Below are 25,335 nucleotides of genomic sequence, written 5' to 3'. Positions count from 1 at the left end.
GAAAATAGTCCCCAGATATGTTCTACTCTGCAGCTTCACTGCTTGCGTTTGTTATTTAGAGCCCCAAGTTAGGGCTATAGCTGTAAACCCCACGATTTTCTTCTTCACTGCAACACTGAGGCAGAGGAACTGGGCTTCTGTCAAGAACGCACTCTTGACTTCAGTGTATTTCAGCTTTTAAGACCTGATTGTTTTCTTTTGTCTCCCAGGGATCACTAGCTACCTTATTACCAAGAAGAATGACCCTTTGACAGCATGACTGCCACCCAGAATCTACACCAAATTACAACCTGAGAGATGCCAATGGCACTGAAGAACTAATCAAGATCAGAAGGTCAGGAAGACAAATGCATTAGTTCATATATGGTCTACAAGTTATTTGACAATGTTCTTGGCTTGCAAGAAAGGTCATTTTTAAAGTTTCTTTTGACATACGTAACTGCCTTTTTGCTTACAGCCTGCACACTGCCAGTATTCTTAATGTAGCAGGGATTCCACGAAATGAGAATACTACCTTTATTCTATTTGCATTCCATTTCATAAAATGTTGAACTAGAAGCAACAGTTTTCTCCTTCCTCAAACAATCACTAGTATTCTCTTACCCACTTTTTACTATTGGCAAAATACCAATTAGATCAGCTATTTATAAAAGAATATTCTATAAAAGAACTGAAACTAAAAGACTTGCTTGTTAACAGTGAACACAGATAATAAACTAAAATAAATGGCAGGCTTACTATTTAAGCTGCTTGACAACTTGAATTAATCCAACCTTAAACTGCCTTTTGCCATTATACCAAATTGATTAATAAAACATTACTTGTTAGAGGTTTTTTTTTAAAAAAAACTACATCAACCAGTAATTAATTGCTTGATTTCTTCAAAGTAATTTGAAACTTTTGTAATAATAATAATAATAAATTACAGCAACCATCTATCAACTATCTGCTATATGTCAGGTACTTTACATGCATTAGTTCTAACCTTTACCACAATCCATCTGGGCAAAAGATTAATATGCCCATTTTACAGAAAAAGAAATACACTCAGAGATTTTAAGTGACCCAGAGGACAACACAGTCTCATTTCCTCCCATTTCCTTCAATGTTTTAGTTTACATTGTAACAAATGACTTGTCGGGTCATACAACCATTTCAGCTGATTTATTCACTGAATGAACCAGTGTAATTCATTCATTGTCTTGGATTTGGGGAGATACAGCTTGACAGTTACAAAGAGTATGTTAGGTGTCAATGAAATAATGGAGTATGGGTTGACTCAGGTCATCTGAAAGATTCTACTCACAGGGGCCCCAACATCCAACTGGTTTTAATAATTAAATTGATCCAGATTTCCCAAAGCAAGAAGCTGTGGCTACATTCTGTAAGTTTGTCGTGTACCACCAAGTCTTGTGTGGGTGTGCAAAAATCAAATTGTCCTCCTCAAGGTTAAAGAGGCTCCACTACCTTAGTCTAAAAGAAAAAAGCAGTATTCTTGTATGACTGTTCTAGTTCCAAGAGTAGCACTAATGTGACTGGATGATCATTCTGTGGGTTTATTTACTGTATCCTTCTTTGTCAATGAGCAGATACACCAAAGGATTGCACTTTGTTGAAAATGATATTCCTTGTCTGCATTCCACAAAGGCAGAAGTTTTCACACAAGTCATAGAAGACACAAGAAGTCTCATGTTACCATTCAGGAATGGCACATCTCTTTAAGTTCTTCCCAATGGCTTTTATGGCGATGAAGAAACCAAGGAGCATATTTTTCTTGCCATCTTACATGCTGTTTTTAGTCTTTTTCTGGCAGCATGCCTGGAGTGTGAGGGTTGGTCTCCAGATAGATCTTTAAGTCTTTCTCCTTGCCAATTACCATCACTCAAATACCCTCATTATCAGTGGGTATCTTAAGCTCTGGGTTACACCTCCTATTTATTCCACTTCCAGAAGTAGAGCTTCTAAAACAGATGCTTCTATTAATGTTGCAATTCAGCTGACCAGGCTTTTGTGCCTAGAGATGGAGTTGGAAAGACAACAGTTTCTGAAAGAAAAGGTAAATAATTTAAGGATAAAATTCTTATATACAAAAGTGCATTTCCTCTACCTAATATGACATAAACGTTAATGCTCTACAAAGGAGCCAAAATTTCTGAAAGTAAAACAGTTTGTGTATATCAATGTTAGATCCTTTATTTTGCTTACATAATTTTATACCAAGTCTCATAGATAACAGTATTATCTTTCATCTCTTGTTTTCCTTCATCCCACTCACTCTAACAAATATCCAAATAAGTTTTCACTCCTGAAATATTTCCATTTCTTAAAGTCTTTTTAAAGACATAAGCATGTTTTTGTATAGAAAGAAAAGACTGAAAGGGAATTTAATATAAGTCATATTTATGTTAAAATATGAACTGAACTGTTACGTTATAAATATGTTATGTTAACATACATATGATAAAAAAAAGTCAGCCCTCTGTATCTGTGGGTTCCACATCTGAAAATTCAGCCCACTACAGATGGAAAATATTCAGGAAAAAATTTTTCCAGAAAGTTACAAAAAGCAGCACTTGAATTTGTTCTGCATGGCAACTATTTACATAGCATTTACATTGTATTAGGTATTATAAGTAATCCAGAGATGATTTAAAGTATATGAGAGGGTGTGGATAAGTTATCTGCAAACATTATGCCATTTTATATAAGGGATTGAGCATCCTCAGATTTTGGTATCCATAGGGGTCCTGGAGTCAATCCCTCATACTAAGAGATGACTATTTATTCCTCTATATATGGGAAAAATACTTCATATAGACCAAAGGGAGAAATAAATAATTTCCATTCTGCTTGGCAGTCTTACCAAGGGTTTCCAGAAGCTGGCATTTGATTCTTAAACTTGGTCCAGTGGTGGCCCAAGACACTGCTAACTTAGATAATAGAATGAGCAAAGCCCCAGCAGAGGGAAATGGGAAATCGGTGGCTTGATGTGTTGCCCAGTGGGATTCAAGTTATCAGCATGTGGAGAGTTTGGCAAGGTGGAATAATTCAAGATCGTAGAAAGTCATCTTGGGATTTATTCTGTCAATAAACAGGAAATACTAGATGCTCTAAGTAATACTGTCTCCAATAAAGCTCACTTTATTTGCGCAGACTTTAATTAACCAATCAATGCTTTGTTGAGGTGACATAGTCCGTCTGACAGTTCTCCATCCAGTCTCACACTTGTGTGCCACCGGAGCTGGCTGCACCCTTGCAGCCCCGAATGAGTCACTGTGTTGATCTTGACCCACTGGACTTGTAAAGGGAAATCTGAAAAAGGAGGTGAGCTACCTCATCTCCTTCTAGTCTGAAAAGAGAGTCAGGCTTAGGGGGGCTAAATGACTGGCCACCAGGAAAAGATTGCAGACATAGAAAAAGGGGCTGTCTTCTGGAATGCCCTCCCATTCTGGGTTGTTCCTATAACAGTTCTCATTGCTGTTCCTTTATCCTCATCCTCCTCGCTCTCATTTTATCCTTAAGAGAAGAAAAAAAAAAGATCTCTGTTTATATGAAAACGAGCCAGCCTTTGCTGCCCTAAAGAGGTACCCTAGGGTAGAGAAGCCACCTGTACTTAGTTGGGTGGAATGCGAGGCACACATGAGGAGTGTAGCACAAAAGTTTCATTTTGCGTGTTAAGTATTGGCCATGGGCTGCATGAATTGAGACAATGTGTCATATATTTCGGAGAAGGCAATGGCAACCCACTCCAGTACTCTTGCCTGGAGAATCCCACGGACCGTGGAGCCTGGTAGGCTACAGTCCATGGGATAGGTAAGAGTCAGACAGGACTGAGCGACTTCATTTTCACTTTTCACTTTCATGCATTGGAGAAGGAAATGGCAACCCACTCAAGTGTTCTTGCCTGGAGAATGCCAGGGATGGGGGAGCCTCGTGGGCTGCCATCTATGGGGTCACACAGAGTCGGACATGACTGAAGTGACTTAGCAGCTGCAGCAGCAGTCATATATTTAGTGGCATGTGTCATTCCATGGCATGGAGCACTCCCACATCATCGCCAGAATTTCTGGTGCCATTGGCTTGAACATTTTTCATCTACTCTATTTCCAATGCCATATATGTGAGATGAGGTCCTCCATCACCTCTTAGGGGCTTCCCAGGTGGCACAAGTGGTAAGGAGTCCACGGGCCAAAGACGGAGATGCAAGAGAGGCACATTCAATCCCTGGGTCAGGAAGATTCCCTGGAGAAGAAAATGGCAACCCACTCCAGTACTTCTTGCCTGAAAAATTCCATGGACAGAGGAACCTGGTGGGCTACAGTGTATGGGGTCACAAAGAGTCGGACATGTATGGGCGCGCACACACACACACACACTACTTCTACCTCAAATACTGCAAGAATGTCCCAACTGGTGGTGGTCGTGGTTGGGTAGTGGGGAGTGGTTGTTGTTGTTTAGTTGCTAAGTAGTGTCCAACTCTTTGCGACCCTATGGACTGTAGCCTGCCTGGCTCCTCTGTCCGTGGGATTTCCCAGGCAAGAATACTGGAAGGGGTTGCCATTTCCTTTTCTAGGGGATCTTCCTGACCCTGGGAAAGAACCTGCATTTTCTACTTGGCAGGTGGATTCTTGACCACTGAGCCACCAGGGAAGTCCAGGGGAAGGGAGAGAGGAGGAGAAAATTAACTTTTATTGAGAGTATGGCAGGATTTTTTTACATTTATTTTTATACTTTATTTTTAACTAATCTCAAACATGGAAAATTCACAAGAAATATACAAATCTCCTGTACACCCTTACCCTAGATTCACCAGTTCTTCGAGTTTCACAGCACTTGACTTACCATTTTCTCCTGTTCTTCCTCTCCATAATTTTTCCTAAACAATTAAGAGTTGGTTGTATATATCATGCTACTTTACATATTTACATTTTAGTGCATATTTTTAACATAACTATAGTAGTTATAAAATTTAGAAAATTTAATATTGATAGAATCCTTTTATCTAATCCAAAGACCACATTCCAATTTCTCTTATTGTCCCAATAATGTCATTTACAGTATTTTGTTTTTCCAGTACAGAATCCAGTCCAGGACAATGAATCACAATTGTCCTCTCTCTTCAGTCTCCTTTAATATGGAATATTTCCTTGACCTTTCTTCTGAATAATGCAGGCCAGTTGTTTTATACACTGTCCCTCAGTATGGGCTTGTGTGCTGTGTCAGATGACTACATTTAGGTTGTGCATTTGTGGCTGGAATACTAAGAAGTGAGGTTTGTGGGAATTCCTTGGCAGTCCAGTGGCTAGGACTCCTCACTTCCACTGCCAAGGGCTCGTGTTCCATCCCTGGTCAGGGAACTCAGATCCCACCAGCTGCATAGCAGCCAAAAAAATTAAATTAAAAAGAAGTGAGGCTGTGTCTTTTTCCATGTATCAAGCTGACAGCAAATCATGCATTTTGAGATGATGTTAGTTTTGATCAGTTGATGAAAGTGTTGTCCATTTTCTCCACTGTACTTCTCTATAATATGAACATCTTATTCTTCATCAACTTTCCTCCACTAATTTTAGAATTCATCGATGGTTCTTGCCTAAGTTATTTTTTTCTATGATTCTTGCAAAGTAGCGTTTTAAAATTTTTCATCATCCCTTCTACATTTATTAACAGACATACTACCATAAGAAAGAAATTCCTCTCCTTATTTATTTATTTATTATTGTAGACTCAGAGATTCTTAATTTATTGTTTATTAATCAATAATTTAATAACTAATTATTAATTAATAACTAATTTATTACATCCCTTTTTATTTTTGATGCCCAAATTATCACAAATTTGGCCAGTGGGAAACTCTTTCAGGCTGGATCCTATCTCTCTTTTGACAAGCCCCCATCATTTTTTTGTTAGAACTTCCTCACTTTTACTCACAATGTTCCAATCTCATTTTGTACCTTTCCTGCTCCAGCCATGGCATCTTTAAGGCATCATGATACACAATTTCCTAACAAACCTACAAGATAAGTACTATTAGTGTTCCCATTATACATATGAAGAAACTAAGACACAGAGAGGTTAAATAAATATTCCAGGGACATAGAGCTATTAAATAGTGAAGCCACAAATGCTGCTTCTAGTCATGCTTCTCTCCCCAGTCTTCCCACCCACACACCCCAAATCTCTCCACACAGTTAGCAGGATGATAAACCTCGAAAGGAAACACTGACTCTCTTCACCCCACAGCAGTGCCTTGGCACCTGGCATTTACACACTAAATATTAGTAGAAGTGAATGGAATTAAACTGACAAAAAATAAGTGAATAAACGCTACCACCACTCTTTCCTTTGCCCCCCTTTTTTAGTGATCTGGCTGAGGGAGCATGAAAGGGATTTCCAGCATAAAGTGAGAAAAGAGAGGGTGCTGTCAGCTTGGAGGGCAGACGTGAAGGTGCCTCAGACCATACCCACCACCCCCTGTGGTCAATCTGGATCTATTTATCCCCCAGGAAATTCCACTTCTGCAGCTGAAACTCCATCACAGTAGTCTCTTGCTCCACTCTCCTACGTGCCCTTAGGTCGCAGAACCTCTCCGTTCCTTTATTCCAAGAAAACATCCAACCCTGTATCAGATTTTACTCCCAGTCTGTCACAGCCACGTGTCTTCCTTTCCTTCTTTATCCAGTTTAGACCCAGTGGGCTCAATAATTCAAATACCCGCCCAACCTCTGTTCTCAACTTCCTAACTGCTCTTTTCCTGCAAACTCGTTGGATTTGGAAGAATCCACACAGCTCACTCCTTCAGTGAAATTGCTGAGCACTTCTGGAGAAAATTACACAATGATATGGATGGTTGGCACCACAAATCTCCCTTGGCAAGGTTCAGCAGTCTTTTGACCTGATCCTGATCAGCTTCCTCTCCCACTCTCCTCAGACAGTGATCCTCAGCTTGGACCTCGCTTTGTATTGTTTCCCCACCTCCCCTTTTCTCTGAGTGCTTCCTACACCCGGGAAAAACATCCAGACTATCAAGCAGAACCCATATCACCTTCTGGGCCCCACATCTCTGTTTAATCCATCTGTACACCAACCTTCCCTTCCTTTCCTCTCGTCTCAGTGAAGAGGTAACTTTTAACTTTTACAAAACATACCTTATGCTCTGGATCCCAGCTTCCTCTATTAAAATGTATCTTCTTTTTCCTATACCCTTATTTCTTAGTTCATCTGTATATCTTCTCGTTTACTGCTTTCTTTTTAACCATTTTAAGAAGCTCTGTTCTCTCTTATCTTTAAAAGTAAAAAATCCCATGATCCTACGTCTTCCCTTTATCAGTTGTCGTGTTGTTTTTATTTTTCCCGTGAATAAGATTCTTGAAATGAGCTTACAGTGACACTGCCTCCTTCCTCACCTCCTTTCACTCCTCCAACTGACTTCAATTTGCCATCTACCCATACCACGCCACCTTAACTACCTTCTCCAAGGTCACCAGTGACCTCTTAGTTGCTAAATACAGTGGACACTTTCCAGGCTTTATCTTATTTAGCTGCTCCCTCACTTTCATGTTTTTCCTTCAAAAAACATTTATTTGACATTGAGGATACTGTAATAAACCAAACATACCTGACCTTGTCCTTATGGAATGGCAGTTCAGCAGGAGAAACAGACATTAAACAAATAATTACATGATTAATTATTAGTTAAGTGTAAATGTGATAATGCTTTGAAGAAAATTTTAATGGTATCATGAGAATAGAGAATCTAGCCTAATCTAGAGGGGGAATAACAAGAAAAACTTCCCCGTGGAAATGGCAGGTAGTTAGCCTTTTTAGAGATGGGAGATGGCAGAGGAGAGAAGAACCTTTCAGACAGAGGGTATGGAAAGTGCAAGAGCCCTAAGGGTAGGCAGGAGACTAGACTATTACAGCAGCAGAGATGGACAGTGTGACTGGATCAAAGAGAATGAGGAGATTCCAGATGAGGCTGGAGATGAGTAGCAGGAGTAAAATCAATCTTAAGAGTTTATCCTAAGAATGGTATATTTCCGTTGAAGGCTTTAAAATAGGAATATGATGGAAACAGACTTGACTCCAGAACCCCCAACTATCAAGTCCAAATAATAGTAGCTTGGCGGTGGTAGTGGAGATAGAGGGAAACAAAAAAGTTAAAGATGCCTTTAGGGGATAAAATTATTAGTCTCTGGGAATTGATTGGATTGAGGAAAGTGTTAGTCAGTCATGTCTGACTCTTTGCAACCCCATATACTGTAGCCCACTAGGTTACTCTGTCCGTAGGATTTTTCCAGGCAAGAATATTGGAGTGGGTAGCCATTCCCTTCTCCAGGGGATCTTCCCTACCCAGGGATCAAATCAGGGTATCCTGCACTGCAGGTGGATTCTTTACCATCTGAGCCAACAAGGAAGCCCATACTAATATTGTTTATATACATGATTAATAAAAGTAAAAGGGTCTAAATTTCACGAATTGTTCATATATGGTCCTATCCAAGCTAGAAGGGAGGGTGGGGCATTGACTAGTCCAATAATAATAATAATATAACAGAGGCCACTGATATTTATCGAATCCTCGCCATGAATCAGGGCTTCACAGGTAGCTCAGTGGTAAAGAATCCACCTGCCAATGCAGAAGCCACAAGAGATGCTAGTTCCATCTGTAAGTTTGGAAAGATCCCCTGGAGGAAGAAATGGCAACCTACTCCAGTATTCTTGCCTGGATAATCCCATTGACAAAGGAGTCTGGCGGGCTACAGTCCAAGGGGTTGTAAAGAGTCAGACTGTGCATGCACACACACGCACCATGAATCAAATACTAGATAAATTCCTTCATGCATCAACTCATTTGACCATCTTGTCATAGCCCTATGAAAAGTTTAGAAGTGTTAGTTATTGCTTAAGGTCACATAGTTAATTAGTGACTGAGCCAGCATCTAGACCCAAACAGTCTTACTGTAAAGGTTTGTCTTATACCACCGGGCTCTCCTGCCTTTATTAGTTAAACCTGCCTAGCCCCTGCATTTAGCAGCTCTGACTGCCAGCTTCTTCTCTTTGCTGACCTCTTTTTAAAAAGTTAAAAGGGGAAGGGTTATTCCAACGTTATCCTTAATTGATAGAAAACAAATGAAATGAACTATTTCTTTTCCAAACACTTCTTTGAGTCTGAAAGAAAAATAAGTGGAAAGAAGATAAAATTTGTTCAATCACAAGCCAAACTTCATTACATTTTTTTTTATAGAAAAAAGAATATATAACTATGCCATGTCTACTATATGTCCACGTTTCTCTCTATTTTTTGGTGTCAGTGCTATCTTGAATTATAATGTCTAGATGGCAGTGATCAAGTTAAGGTTTGTGCAGTGTCTGGACAATGGTATATATATTGCATAATACATAAACACTATTTGTAATTATAATAAGGGTAAGTTCTAGAAGAGGTAAACAAGGGTATAAAATTCATCTTCTGTATGGTTATTATTCCATTTATATGAGAAGTCCACTAAATTCACTGAACCATATCAGGCCACATCTGTTTGAAAACCTACCAGTTTTTATGAACATTAAATAAAAATGGTTAGATTTAATGACCATTTATCATATTCATGCAAAAATAATGAAATGGAAATGTAGCAAAAAGGAGGCCACACTGATAAAGGAGTTGTAAATGCTAACAAGTTCCATATTTTATTTTTTATATTTTCAAAATTAAATATCTGCTATTTATGCTTGAGAACTTTCTTTAATTGGAGGGCATTTTCATTTTAGTGTTGTTTCCTTTCATGCTTAAGTATTAAGCACCATGGACTTAGAAAATATGCTGAACATATTTATACATAAACTTTACTCACAAGAGTTAGGTTTTTGAACCTTCAGAGAAGCTGCTTGGATGAACATTTTTATCACAAGGAGAAACGATGAACCTTACACAAAATGAAGGAAAAGCTGGGGATGGGGGGAAGGGAGAGATGATAAGTGAAAAAAGTTTTCCTTGTTATGTTTTATAGGTGAAGTAAATTCCGCTTGGATTAGACCTTCCAAGTTACTATGACAGAGGGTAAAGGGAGGTGGAGAGGAAACTTGGAGTGGCATTTTTGACAGCAAGCTACAGAAATAACAATTTGACAGAAGAGGCCATCATAAATATAAGATCATCTCAGGCATGAATAGGATTCCCCTTAATGCAGAAAAGATGAAGCATGTGTAGGATTCAATTTGGGGCAAATGGAACAGCCAGGCAGGAAGGTTACCCAGAATCAGGCTGCTAGTGCTGAACTGGCATCACTGGCTCACTGGACATGAGTCTGAGCAAACTCCGGGAGCTGGTGATGGGCAGGGAAGCCTGACATGCCGCCGCAGTCCACGGGGTCGCAAAGAGTCAGACCCGACTGAACTGCCCTGCAGTGCTGAAGTCAAGGAACTCTCGTGCAGTTTAAATATCCCTAGTGAACATTTTTGGAGATTTTGAAGCACTGCTCTCAGTTATTCCTATTTATATCTGTTTCTAGCTTGATTGAGCTGATACGTAACCAATAAGGTTAGAGTTTCTATTAATACAAAGTTTGTTTTTGTGCCAATCCTGAGATCTATCTATCCTTCAGGTAAAGGAGAGAACTCATCTTACCTAATCAATACAGACATCACAGATCAACAACAAATCTTCATACTGGCAAACAGAGCAGTCGATATCTTATTATTATTTAACAAGAATTCCATTGTCAGTTTGCTGGGAAGAAAAATATTAGTAGAAAAGTCTGTGTGTAATATTATAAATACTGCTGTAATATAAAGGGCAGAAAATGGGAAGAACCCTCTCATATGAAAAATCAGCCTCAAGACCTTTGGGATCATGTCCAGAAACTAGAGCTATATGAGTGGGATGGATCAGTTGCCATCTTTAGACCTCCAGTTCTTTGTTGGAAAGATAAGAGGAGTTGGTCAGATTGTCCCCAAAACCTACCTTTCACCTCTGAAATCCATGACAAGTAAATATTCTATTTTGAATTTTTATTAGGTTAAGGATTTAACAATCAGCTGAAACAGGACATGTTCCAGAAAAATAAGAAATGACATGTTGAAGAGCATTTAAATTGAACAAAACAGATTTGTATGTGTGCCACTATTGATATACAAATGTTGAATGTGTTTTACTGTAGCTACTGAGTGTGATTGATAGGAGATGCATCCATTTCAAGGTTGGTGAATTTAAGTAAATTGTTGTCAGTGGTATCGCTCCCTTAAAAAAAATTATATCTTTACAGAGAAGAGACAAATTGAGACAGGATATACATAAAGCATCAATTTAGCACAAATATCCACTTCCAATTGTGAAAAAAATGTGTTTATGTATGTAAATGTATACACACACACACACATATATATGTAGTTGGGAGTTTTTCAGAAAATTTGAAGAGCATTTTTTAAATTGCTTATGCTTTTTAGAATGCTTAGCGTTTCTGTTTTGAAAACAACTTGTCTTCCTTTTCAAAATATATGTGCTAAGCTGGCTCTGACGTCAGAGTGAACTACTTCCACAGGATTGGGTCGGCCCCTACTCAACAATTCTGTTACAGAAAAGAAGTCAGTGGTGAAACGAGAGTTGAGTTAGCTGAGTCTCAAGTCCTCAGCTCCTCCTCCAAAGCACTATAAAACCCTCTAATGTAGAATCAAGAGGAGGAAAAGAGGAGGGCATAGTTTGTTTTTTATTCAATTATTAAGTCCTTGTCATAACCCTTTCCCTTTTTACCTTGACCCTTTGTTCCTCACCCTGCCTTAAAATTGCCTCAATTTGGGACTAAAACACGAGAAAGTCTGGTGCAGTAAAGGGAAAAAAAGCAAAGAGGTAGAATACTTTTCTTTTCATCTCTTTACCACTGCTGTTTTCTTTTCCCCTCTTATTATTTTTTTTCTGTATGTAACTTAGACTGTATTTATTTAAATCCTCTTTATATCTAGGATATTTTAGGTTTTCAGGATTTTTACACTGAACAAAGAAGCTTGAAATTTTTAAAATGTGTGTCACAAGTATTTTATAGATATATTCAATTTAAAACATAAATGAATATCAAGTGGGAAAAGCACATAGATTTTCCTCACAAAATGTATAGGTAGGTATCTGTTTTCATCTTAAAAGATACCTTTAAATTTTATAATAGAGGCCACTAGAAGTAAGTTCAGATTTAGCAAGATTAGCCAAAAAAAAAAAAAAAGGTAGGGGTTTGATGGGGGCCCACCCTGGATCTAATTTAGAAGCTTCCATTATGTCATGTCAGATTTGGGGAGACTGAACCCTCAATGAATGCATCGGTTTGACTGTCTCCCAAGCTTGATACCCAGGGTTCATGACTGCAGTTCCTGGCACAGTCATAAATATTCATACCTCTACTAATAATTTGCAAGCCAAATTCAGTTGACTTTTTTCACCCCATCAATCTTATAATTAATAAGGGTGGTGCTCTTATTTCACTTTCCTCCCAAAGAAAAGATAAATGAAATAAAGAGTCATCCTGTAAATTTAAATAGGAGTGCCTCTCACTGATTAAAAACTGATGTTATCATATAATAGTGGAAGAAGAGGCTTTAGCTATTTCACTGGTGGCTGGAGGGAGCGATGGTGGGGAGGGGGCAGCAGATTAGAGACAGGGAAGCATTTCCAGATGTGGCGGCCTGAGCCTTGATCTGAAGAGCTTCGTTATCTGTTAAATAAATGCATAGGAGAACTTTGTGATAGTATATTAAAAGTGAGTTGTAGGGTATATATTTACAAATTGCACTCTTATCTGTTGTTTAGATGGATGGCCATTAAATATAGCATGCTAATATCTAGGGATTTAGATTCTAAACACTATGGGTTCTGCCTGCAGTTTACAAATTTAGAAACATTTTAAAAAGTTGCTCAATTTAGTGATCATTGTGTCTTTAAAGTGACTGCCTTTGAATTAAACTGATGGCTGTGTTTCTAAATGGAAAGACTTGGTCTCCACAGAAACATTAAAAGAGGCATACATCACAAAATGACTTTACAAATAAATCATGGTACACAAGACGTGGTATAAAGTGTCTGCTCCCATTGGATTTTCGAAGGTCATTTATAGCAAAGCAGGAAAATCAAATCGAACATAATTTAGAAATAAAATTTTGATAATTGAGCTAAGTAACTTGAACTTGTCAATCACCTGTGACCTTATTCTATTTACACTTTCACTTCAACATTCAAAAGTCCTAAGGCCGCTGGATAAGCGTCTAGTATTAACAACTGCCCTTGCTCTGTGGCGGGGAGTGGGGGCGGGGCATGGCGGGGGTGGAGGCTGGCAACATTACCCCTCTGTTCAGATTATTCAATCTGTTCTGGAATTAAGTCACCTGGGTCTATGAGTAGATGGGAAAAGTTAAACTTTGTAGTCAGCTATTTGCCTCTAACTTTCCTTAAGGGGAACTTACTTTTAAAATGCAATACTGTGTTATATTTGTGAGCCGGTTAGATTGTTTTAGGAGCTCTTGTTGCTTGACTTTCCTTACTGAGACCTCTCCCCCATTTAATTTATGCGAAGGTGAGGTAAGGGGACATTAGGCACTCTTCATGTTCTTTATCCTTAAAGCTTATATTTAAGTGTCTTGTCCCACAAAAGCACATCATGTTCAGTCCCTTAAAAATGTCTAAACATGGTGTACATTTTAAGTTTTACACCTTAATTCTGTGTGAATATAATCACGTGTTTAAGCTATTGCTTTTTTCTACTGACATTTAAAAGAGGGGAGTAAAGGGGAGAGAAGCACGCCTAGTTCTTTAACCAGGCCTCCTTATGTTTCCCCAGCCCTAATCTGTCAGTTGCTTCAGGGGAGACACTGGGCTGTGAGAGCCCACAGACTCCTGACAAGCAGCCCAGGCTGGGAGTCAAAGACATGTTTGTAAAGAGTTCTCAGTGGGTTTGGGGGTTTGTGAGTCTTACTCTGGCCAGGTTTCTTCCTGGGGAGTCTGGGGGGGGGGGTGTAATTGGCTCGCTGCCAAGCCCTTCTCAGCCTTCTTTGCCTGAGCAGAATCTTGGAAAACTCACTGTTGGATAATAGAGTCTCTCTCTTCTCTTTTCCCAGAATCTGTTCCAAAGCAGACTTAGACCCACTGAAGCTTGTGGGGACTTCCTGGGTCTTTGCTGTTGCTCTCCTAGGTCATCAAAACAGCACAACCTGGCAGTTTCCTACAGGGGAACCTTCGAAGGATGAGAGATCCAGGGATGACAGAGTGAGTTCATCCACAAGCTGTGAGGGTGGGGGGTGGGGGTGGGGCCTCTGACAGTCACTCTTTTTTCTGGCTCCAAATCTACTCCTGGAGCTAGAGGCAGGCCTTCCACCCTGGTATCACCAGAAGTCACCCCACGGCCTTGAGGCCCCATCCCAGCAGAGACTGATGGAGCGGGTCAGTGCTGGAGCAGCTGGGCTTGAGCACTGCCTAGCGATCTTCCCTATCTTTAATGGACGCTGCAGGCTGAGCAGTTAAGTAGTTGAGGCACCTGCCCTTCTGGCTGCAGACTTTCTCGCTCACCCTTGTGGGACCCCTGGCAGTCACTGCTCTGCAGCTAGGAGGTGCCTGCTCTGTTCTGCTTCTCCAAGTCCAGGGAGTGGTTGGGACCTGAGGATCTCATCCTAATTCCCTTCCCAGCAGTCAGGGAAGAGCCTGGGGGAAGACAACAGTGAAAAGTAACCCCCCCACATGACTCCCAGGCTGTAGGTGGTGTCCCTCTCGAGACCTTGAGCAATGAGAACCTCGCTCTCCAGGACACCCCAAGTTCCTGTGGGGCGCCAGCTGGGCTCTTCCTCACCAGAGGCACCTCAGGGCACCTTGCAAATATGTTTGATGTTCTTCCTTTCCCGTTTTTGAAGAGTAGCTGCAGAGGCAAGAGAATAGGGTAGGGAGCTGCTGCTGCTGCTAAGTCGCTTCAGTCGTGTCCGACTCTGTGCGACCCCATAGACGGCAGCCCACCAGGCTCCTCCGTCCCTGGGATTCTCCAGGCAAGAACACTGGAGTGGGTTGCCAGTTCCTTCTCCGAGGGTAGGGAGAGGAGATAATTACCGAGCTATGTGGCTGTTTCTGTGATGTGTGCCTAGGTCAAGTGTGTGTGTGTGTGTGTGTAACAGAAAGAAGGAGGGAGGAGAAGGAGCAAGGAAAAGGGAGAGGAAGATGGAAAGAGAAAGAGAGAAGCCTAAAGAACCGTAGACCAAGGCGATCAGTGGAACCAGATCAGAGAAGCACCAGATCCAGCGAGCTACCCTGGCTTCACCTCACAGGTCTGGAATAGACACGGATAGCTCGGGGTTCATTTATCCCTTTTTGCTTGTCAGTCTCAAGAAATTTCTTTGCTCCCCAGGACCTGAAGAAAGAGGCTGGCAGGAAAGTGAGGCTGGAGTGGCTGTGTAGAGAGGTTCAGCCAGGAGGGCTGGGCTCCATGGCGCCTGGTCTGTGCCTGGCTCCGTCCTGAGGGCCTGCCTTGCCTTCAAGCCCTTCATCTGGGTGAGTGCCTGAGGTTTTCCTTCCACCACTTCAGCTTGGTTTCTGTAAAAACTGAAATTACGAGCTATGTTGACTTATTTTTTGAAGTCATGTTTGCCTGAGATTGTATTTACCAGGCAAAGTGAAGAGCTCAGAAGAGTTTGGGTCATTTCAAATTAAAACTACCACAATTGACAGTTGGTGTGAGAGTGAAGATGGGGCTACTTTCAGACAGTGACCTGGATCGGCTCTGTATTCGGATAGAAATAATCCCACCTGTGTATTACCATGTGCGTGTGCATGGCATCATCAATATCTTAAACTTCCCAATTCTGTTGGATTTCAAAAAGTGAATGGTTGACACAGACCAAGAGCCTCCTTCTGTGTGAGTGTGTTTTGGAAGAATACTTCGGTCCTGATAGATCTGCCTGAAATATACTAAGACACAGGAAACAGAGGAGGAGAAAAGGAAATTCACATTAACCCTGGGAGAGAGGAAGAGGGAGGGGAAGAGAAAGCTACAAGAGAAAAGAAGGAGAACGGGAGACAGAGGAGGGAGGGGAAGATGGAGCCGGAGGAAGACTGTGGTTGGGGGGGATGGGAGGGAGGCTAGAGACGGAGACGGAGAGATTTTCACACGTGCAGACCAAGGGCTTTGAAGCCCTCGACCCCGACCCCCAAACCCAAGTGCACCTCACAAAACAGGTTTGGCTCGTATTTCAGGCCGTCTCCTTGCCCCGCGTCCGCGCTCCCCGGGGCCCTAATTCACTCCTGCCCTCTCCACACAATGACATTCGAACCCGGGGAAATAACTGCATTAGAGCAGATTACTTATAACCGAGAGTTATCCGTCTTTCTCTGTTCGACAGAAGTCTATTAAACTCAGCACAGCCATTACCAGCTGAGCTCTAGAGCGCGCCTTCATTAAGAAAATTAAAATCATACTTCTGAATCTTAGCAAAGCCTGCGCAAGGTCTCCGAAGCCTGCGTCAAACCCCCGACGTTCTCATAAACCCGATTTTCCCGCGAATCCATCTCTGCTTTTTTGGAAACCGCAGGTGAGGGTTGTAAGATTGAGAGTGATGACAATTACTCCAAGATAGGGATGTCTGAGCTCCGGAGGTACCATCTTTCTTCGCAGCCCCTCCCCCTGCTCCCCTGACGCCTCTCCTCCTCGGATCGGTCCTCGGGCGCTTTCCAGCAAAGGCACCACACCTCTGCAGGTGTGACCCGGGACTGGAGAGCTGGCGGGGTGGGGAGGTGGGAGCCGTGGGGAGGCGTGGGATTGTGGCCCCCGAAGCTGCGTGGGTGAACATCCCCAGCTGACATCTGCGGCCAGAGGCCCGCTCTGCAGTGCACACCTCTCTCTTGCACACACACGCGCGCACACTCACACACCATAGCGTGCACAGGGGACACACTGTTCCCCTCCATTGCATTTCACACCTGCTCCAGGACCAACGTGGCCTACGATCCTTTTGTCCACCGGGGCACCTGGAGCCTGGCCCGGGACTGGGCAGGCAGCTGCGTGTGCCTGGGACAGGGGAACTCTTCCCTTTGGCGGGGTCTTCGGCTGCTGGGGTCCTGGTGGGGTTTCTTGCTTGGTTTAGTAGGAGCCTCAGTTCATAGTACCCCTTGATGATTGGGGGCACAGTCTCGCCTGTCCTGAGCCTCTGGGAGGGGAGGAGGGAACAGGTGGGGAAGGGGGCAGGGACCACACTCCGTCCCCTGCCTGTGGTCTCAGGGTAATAGCTCCCAGTACTCCAGCCGAGGGGGGATCTCCAATTCCAGGGCAGGAGAGCTGTGTGCTCAGTTTGGAGGGGGCGCGTTTCCATTGATTTTTCGTGGCATCTGAAAATTTATAGGGTTTGAAGAATAATTTTTAGCATGGTTTATTTATTTATTTATTGTTAGCCACCACCCTCCGTTTCAGCATTTTGCTTTGTAAAATGTTGATTACTCTGTATTTCTCTGAGAAGTCTGCCCAACTTCAGGGCTCTAAAGGAAAACAACGGCTTTGGCATTTTTTCCGGGTATCCTTTCCTAGGGCTCTAAGAGCAGAGATTCAGTGCTTCCTTTTTTGTCAGAATGCCCCCTAATAGAGTTCTCACCCCTCTTTATGTCTAATGAGGGCTTTGAGGTTTATTAAGGGAAAATAGCACACACCCTCTCAGCACTCAAATACGGGATTAGGTGGAGCTTACTTGAAAGTGTATAATATTGTTGTCCCTTGGCAAGTGTCTAATTCTCTTTCCCATAACTTCTATTTGACAAAAAAAAAAATCCTACAAAATTCAAGTGATGAAAGTCAGTGAATAGATGTGGACAAGTGAACATCCTTTTACATCTCCACAGCTTTCAACCTGCTATACTAGAAGATATTTAAAAAAAAAAAATCAGGGAAAAAGAAAATAAAACAAGTGCACCTTCACTGTTTAGTGTTTTCTTCTCATCAAATGTAGACACACCATTAGATTTCTTTTTCCTTTGCAGCAAAAGATGAGGAAATCAGAAATGAACAGCAGCCTTTAACAGCAGCAAATCCAAGACTTTTGAGATGGTTTTCCTGGAGTCTGTTTTCCCTTCTTAGACCTTCAAGCAAAACAGAAAACAAAGATAAAAAGGAAGAAACATCATTTCTGGTGTAGAGTTTATTTTGTTGCCACAATAAAAGGGTGGAGACAGTTAATAGCTATTTGAGATGATAATGCTTAGTGATCCCATTCATTTAATCATAATCTTCAAGTGGTTTAAGATTAATGGCAAGAGGTGTTTTTGGTCTCTTCCTAAAGACCTTTGTATTAATTTACTTAGAACACTGACCAGACTGTCAATCTCTCCAAATTTCATTAAGTCGAACTGAGACAAACACAATGAGATTTTCATGTTTGTTTTTTTCTGTGAGAATATCTCCTGGAATTATTTTTATTTGGATTCAGCTGTGGGGGGGGGGCACTTGCTTCCTTTTCTCTATTATAACTAGGTTGAAAGAGATATATAAAATGTGTGCTACATATGCACACATCCACATATATATTTAAATGAACTGTATGTACATATCCACACATACATTTAAACTAATATCGTTTACAGATAACTTTCCTTTCTGTTCTGAGCTTAATGAAGACTTTTCCCAAAGTCATGTTCAGTGACAGGAGACAGGTTCTGCTTCAGCCAGACTAGGATTTATGTTTAAAGTAGGTTTGAACGCACTGAATGTCTTCAAAACAGACAAAAAATAATGAGAACACGTTGGAGTATAAATATTTAACTTTACCTCAGTTGTCATAATAGCCCCAGCAATTCTTCAAACACAACCGGAGGACTGGCATCAGCCCGGGCTGCCTCCGCCTTGCCCTAGAAGCGCTGGTCCCCTCAAGTCCCCGGTTGCCCTTCCCGGAGCATCCCCAAAGAGGAGGATTGGAGAAGGCGTGACGCGGGGCGGGGGAGCCTAGGGAGAAGTGAGGTAAGAGAACGTATTTTCAAACTCTAAGGTCCTGATTCTCTGGCAAGAAATGAACATCAAGAGACCCACCTTTCCCTTGCCGTCCTCCCTGCCCGCTATTTCTTCCCCTCATTTCTCAGAGCTGTTTCCACAAAATCCCGCAATCAGGTACCTTCAAAAAGCATCCCCCCCAAACTCCCTGCAAACTAAAGTCGTTCCTCACTACAGATTTACGCTCTTTCGGTGGGATCTGGCTGTGGCCAGAAGACTTTCTGCGTCAGAGCTGCTCGGCCAGCGCGTTTCCCGGGGAAAAGAGGCTGGTGGCGGGTCTCCCGACCCGAGGTTGTCCCGGCTCTCGCTACCTGCGCGCCCTCGCCGTACCGTGGTTAGAATTCGGGAAGATGCAATGGGATGCAAAGAAAGCGCCCCTGTGCACCGAAAAGGTTGAAAAATAACCCCGGCACTCTCATCTCGTACCAGTCCCACACCTTGCACTGGCGTGAAGCACCCGGGGAAGATCAAGTGTCAAAGACAGTGGCGGTTTATTTTGGTGCATTTCAGTTCTCCTTTCCGTTTTCAGCAAAATTGAGAACACAGCGGAGAAAGACCTTCGGAGAAAAGACGTGTGTGTGCGTGTGTGAGTGTGTGTGTGTGTCTAGACAGGTAGGTAGATACGATGACCACTTTCAAGCACATTCTCTATTTAAAAGCAAAAACAAAACCAGACAGGGGCCGAGATTTCTTGGCGGTGCAGCGAAGGGTCATTCAAGACAAGCAACTGTCTGAATTCCTAGAGCGATTTCTTGGGACTTTGCTGAAATAGTGAGAGTTCCCGGGAGTTTAATTTTGCAAGGCTGTAAAATGTTGTTTTGTATTGGCCTCTTTTCCCGTCAGATATCCATTTAAAAAAAAAAAAAACACAAACTTCTACAGCATCTATTAAACATATTTCCTTGGACTCGAAATCTACAGCTCGGCAGAAACAAGTCACAGCAAAACCCCGGAAAATAAAGAGATTTAGAAGAGGAATACCTGTCCCTTTCTTAGTCATTTGATAGTTTATTCCCTGGAGGCCAAGTGAAGGTGGGGGTTCGTATTATTTTATTTTTCGTATGTTACTATTTTTCTCATATATTCACTTAAATGTTCAGCTTTGACAAACTATTCTCCTACCGCGGGGTTCTTCTGCAGAACAGAGGTGGGGGTGGTGAAGCGAGTCGGGGCGGGGGTGGGGAGCGCAGAAAAACACGACTTGCTTCGCAGGGGGCTGGCGCGCAGCCGTCTACTCCGTTAGCCAGCAGGGGGCGCTCTTATGTTATCTCTGGACCAGACAGCCGAGACGCTTGGCGCTACAAGACAGGCTTTGCAGTTTTACGCAGCTGCAAAAGGAAGCGGGGCGGGGGGAGTGTAGCTCCTAAACCCTCAGCAGCTCTTCCACTTGGGTTATTTACCCGCTGTTAGGCAACATAGCTAAGTCTAGCTTTACCTCCCCACTCCGCTTATAGTGCACCCGCCTCCCCATCAACCCCTTTTCATCTGCATCTATGAAGCACATGTATAATCTCTCTCCCTAGCCTTGAAATATACATTAATGCAACTTATTAAATGCGCCGACGAATAGTCAACATTTTTTTCGCCTGTTAGTTCCGCTGATCCAAGCAGGATTTATTTGCAGATCTCACATCCCGGAGCCATAATGCGTGATTTTTTCCCCTTAAATAAAATTGGTCAAATGTTGACAACCTTTAAGCCAATCTAACGCTCAAGATTAGTGATGGGAAACTAATGAGAAAATATCAGATCGCCCGGCCTGAGGGCTGCCAATTAAATCTTTGCTGATTGAAAAATAAAAGCGGACTTGGGGTGTGAGCCCAGCTCAACTTCAACTATTAATTTAACATGTTGCCGGGTCCGTGCCTTCTCTCCTCTAAACAGCTTCCCTTAATAGCCCTTCCTCCTCTCTCATCCCTCAACCTAAAAGTCAAATGTTATTTCTCCGAATATTTCGAGAGGTTCATATCAGGATGATCGTTTCTTACACCGTAAATATTAGGCCTTTAAGCAATATGATTTAACTAATTAGAAAATTTACATCATTAAGTCTCAGGGAGAGAAAAAAGAGAAACAAATCTGCCAGTCATTTTAAAGGAGACAGGCACTATTGAAGTGTGAAGAAATCGGCTCTAATTCAAAAAGGCAATCGGGCAGAAAAAGCCCTCAACATTACCCTGCTAGTTATTAATCAGAAAGGGTTCTTTCTGCTCCCCACTCCCCCTCCTCTCTCAGCACTGAGTTTAAGTTCGTTTTTTTGCCAGTGGCCCATGTCATATTTATATTGAGGTTTTGTCTGCTAAAGGACTGAAATCTGAAAATGTTTTAATATTAAATCAGAATCCTCAAAGGAAAAAAAAAATCATAGAATCACCTTTCTTCCAGACAAGTAAACCTGTTGTGATAAACAATCCTCACCCCCTCTTTATTTTTTGCCCATTCTTTCGTTTTTTCTCCCCATTAAGTTCCTATTTTGAAACCTGCTTGGTGAGAACGAGATAAAGTCTTTGTGTTCTGCTCCCCTCCCCCTCCTTTCTTGCACCCCTCCTTCCGCCGAAGTGAGAAACTTAGACTGAAAGCAGAAAAGTACAAATACATTAACAAAGCCCCACTCACTTGATAAAAAGGCCATGGTCTAGGCTTACATGTCAGGGCTCTAAGAGAAGGGGAATCAATCTGGTGGGTCTCCAGACAAAAGATGATGAACTAGAAATTCCCACCACCTATGTGTAACATTTGAGAGAGTATGTGAGTAAAATGAAAAAGAAAGGCAGGTAGGTGAGAATTATTTTAAAGTGCATTGTGGTGGTGTGTGCCTTTTTCTCTATCCTCCCCCCCACCCTTCTCTATTCAAGCTTAAAACAGCAGCCTCATTATAGCGAGGTGCCCCTTCCCACCATACTCTTACTTAAGCCCTTGGTCCACCACACACAGAGTCCTTTCCCTGGTCTTCTCATTCCCAGCAAATTAACTGAAGAGGGAACTGCAAAGGAACTTTGTGAGTAGTTCCATTTGGAAATTCAGCCCTTCCTGGCATCTCAGAGGACTTGTTCTTAGACACTGGGTTAAAAAAATTAATAGCAAGCCTTAGGTATTCAATTTCCCTTCATTATTATTTATTTTTAAATTACAAAGAGGTCCCAAAGGCCCGTCTTTTTTTTCTGCCTGACTCAATTCTTCTCTTATTTGGTACCTTTCGAGCCTCATTTTCTTATCCTCCCTTCCGCCTTACGATCTAAAAGTTTCACAACCTTGCTTCCCACCAAGTCCCTGGGCCTGGAATTTTCAAGTCTCTGGGCTTCTGCCCGCCTGGAGCTGCTCTCCAGCGTTAGTTCAATGCCATTCCTCACCTTACCAGATTTCAACTTTGCAGGGGAGAGCAGTAGCAGACCTGGGCTATTAACACACCACAGTTAATTCTCTGCGGGAACTTTTACTAGGTGGGACGTGTGGAAGGAGAAAACATCTGTAAACAGTGAGCTACTCTTGAGGGAGTTCTGACATAAGAGGCCAGAATGCATATAAAATATGGCAGAATTCGTGAAGGAACTGGTTCGCAGTTACATTTTGGTGAAATAAGGAAAGGAAACAAAAAAGAGTGGGAGACACTGGGAAGAATCTAGAATGCTCCCCAAATTTAGCATTCTTTCTGGTCGTCAGGGAACAGATGGGAGTCGAACGTGCTCCTCTTTGAGAAAGATTAAAGTAAAATGGACACTTGTGTCACTTTCAGGAGGCGGGACACTGAGAGGAGAAAATATACAAGACAATGGCCTCTGGTGCTGGAGGGCTCCCCTGGCGGGCTCCCCACCCTTAGCCCCTTCCCTCGGGGAACCCTCCTTACCTTTGTTGCTTGCATTTGATCTGACACACTGGATGTTCCTGGGCTAGGTTCTTTGAGAGAAAAAAGACCATGAGAATCAACCGGTCTCCTCCTGCATCTACTCCGAAGCCAAGAAACATAACAATAAAATTTACAGCGCCTTTAACAACTCGCAAGTAAAGCATTAAAATTCTATTTAATTGAGAAAATATTGATTTTTAAGTCTAGCAAAAGCGAAATCGTAATTTAGCTGCAAACTTTCAGGCGGGAATATAACATATTATGTCGCCGTATTATGGATCCACCGTATTATACCTATGCAACATCACATCTTTAATTGCACTACTTTATGAAGTGATAAAGACAAAAGATAACCCGACTTAGGCAAACGCTTAAAAAAAAAAAAAGGACCTAGAGTAATTTCCTTTTCCAGTTATTTATAAAATAATTGTCTCCTTTTTTTGAAATAGGAAAAAAAAAATGTCCAAAGGGGAAGAAAGAAAGAAAAAGAACGGAAAACCACAGACCAGTCTAAAAGCAACTCACATTAGCAAGTCCGTTGATATTCTGTACCAATAGAGGAATGAAGCCAACACATTTAGAGAAAATGCATTCACGGACAAAATCGCATCCTCCTTTAAACGAAATAAACCTGGGTCTTTTTCCTTACTTTACTTCCCCGTCCTTTTTTGGGGACTGGGGGGCAGAATCCATTGGTGGATAGGGAAAGGAAAGAAAATCAGGCTTTCTATGTTATTTCTGTATCGGTTTTTGGTATTATAGAAGAGTAAAGAAGTTTTTGTGTGGTGGTTTTTCATTGATCAGTCACTCTGAGCTAATGTAATTATCCTCATCAATAGGAGGCTGCAGAGAGAATCATTATGTGGGTGACATTGATAAATGATCGCCCAGGAACGGCCCTCTCGCGGGCAACCCCCACAGCTGACCCTCCCACACACACAATGTAGTCATAGAAACACCTAGAGAACCTCGGGCACCGCCGCGGAAGGGGCAAGTGAGGGAAGAAAAGCCTCGGGCGGCCGGGGTGGGGGTGGGGGCGAACGGGGGCGGCCGGTCCCAGACCCAAACCAGTCCTGGCGACAAAAACAGCCCCCGTCGGGGACGCAGGAGGGCGTTGCGGGAGGGAGAATCCCTCTTCCCAGCAGCAAACCTCTCACAGTTGCTCACAACAAAGTGAAAATCCGCCCTCCGAACGACCCATTCATTCCTCCACACCTTTACCGTTTGTGACCTCACTACCCACCACCTCTGATGTTTGCCGAGACACACGTCCAAATAGGTTTCTCCAAAGGAGTTAAATTAGGTTACAAACCTGTAGGCATCTCACTCTCACGAGGGTCTCCTCACCTCCCCACCCCCGTTCAGAAAGCCCCAAACAGCAAACAAACCAGACCCACAGACCCAACTGAACAAAGACAGCAGCTGGGCGACCCCCTCACTGCGTTCTCCCCACTTATTTACTGGGTGACCCTTCCTTTCGCTTCACCTCCTAACCCAGTGCCTCTGATTATGAGATAATGGATTTTGCGATTGTTCCTGTCAGTGGGGAAAAAAAATCCCCACCGAACCCCACGTTTTCATCTTTGGACTGTTTTATTTAAGCCAATGGAAAAGTATTGAGAACAGTAATTGATTCATAATGATCCATAAATCGATGTCGGGGAGCGGTGGGGGGGGGGTGGAGATGGAGATGTATGAAGAGTGGGAAGGGGGATGCTGTTTATTTATTTTATTTCTAAAGCTTCAAGTAAAGTAGCTTTGACACTGTTGGGGCTGGAGGGGAGGAGCTGTTGGGCTCTGCTGGATCATCCATCATCGCTGTCACCCAGAGTCTGCCCCGAGGAGCCGTAGACGCAATCTCCCTTCTGTCTCTACACCGAAACTATTAATATTAAAACCTCCCTTCAAACACTGCCCGGACGGTCTCCATTCTCATCACAATCTGACCGGCCTCCCCCATCAGACCCGCAGTTTCCCTGAGCAGCAGCTTCCTCCAAGCCCGGCCCCGACGGAGGGAGCTCCACGACCGCGCACGACACCCTTAGCTGATTACAGCGAGTTAGGTTCCCCCTCCTCACCCCGTCAGTTTGAAACACGTCTGTCTGTCTAGCACACGCACACGCACGCGCGCGCAAGGAGAAGGCCAGGTGAGGGCCGGAGCCGCCCGCGAGGAGCGGCAGCGTCTGCAGCCCCCTGCGCCGGCCTGAGCCCGCGCCGGCCTCCCCCGAGGCGCGGCGGGACCGGGCTGCGGCCGCTAAGCCCGCACCTCCAAACACCGCCCCCGCCCCGGACCCCAGCCCGTCTAGCACAGTGGCAACTTGCAGCGGAGGTCCAGGCTCCTTATCAAATTGCTGGCCTGCAAGACTGGTGGGGAACTTGTGGAGGATCCCTGTCCAGTCCCTTTGAAGGAAGGTCCCTCCTCTGACAGCTGCTAGAGATATTAGCCACATTTCCCTTCCCAAATCTGCTCCGGGTTAACGGGCCCACAGGGGCGGGAGGGGGCTAGGA

The 25,335-nt window shown here is 43.0% G+C and overlaps 1 long non-coding RNA gene across 1 annotated transcript; it reads left to right on the top strand.

Moving 5' to 3' along the window:
• Positions 1-241: 241 nt before the first annotated feature.
• LOC148776484 (uncharacterized) lies at positions 242-23,409 on the top strand. The gene is made up of 5 exons (XR_016038358.1): positions 242-334; positions 14,095-14,242; positions 15,366-15,508; positions 19,827-20,015; positions 23,277-23,409. It is a non-coding gene; the product is annotated as an uncharacterized LOC148776484 (long non-coding RNA).
• The last annotated feature ends 1,926 nt before the right edge of the window (positions 23,410-25,335 follow it).

The sequence above is a fragment of the Moschus berezovskii genome, chromosome 9 (genome assembly GCF_049115385.1).
Source record: "Moschus berezovskii isolate FMDL1 chromosome 9, NW_MosBer_1.0, whole genome shotgun sequence".
Taxonomy (NCBI): Eukaryota; Metazoa; Chordata; class Mammalia; order Artiodactyla; family Moschidae; genus Moschus; species Moschus berezovskii.
This window is presented reverse-complemented; position numbering and strand designations above follow the sequence as displayed.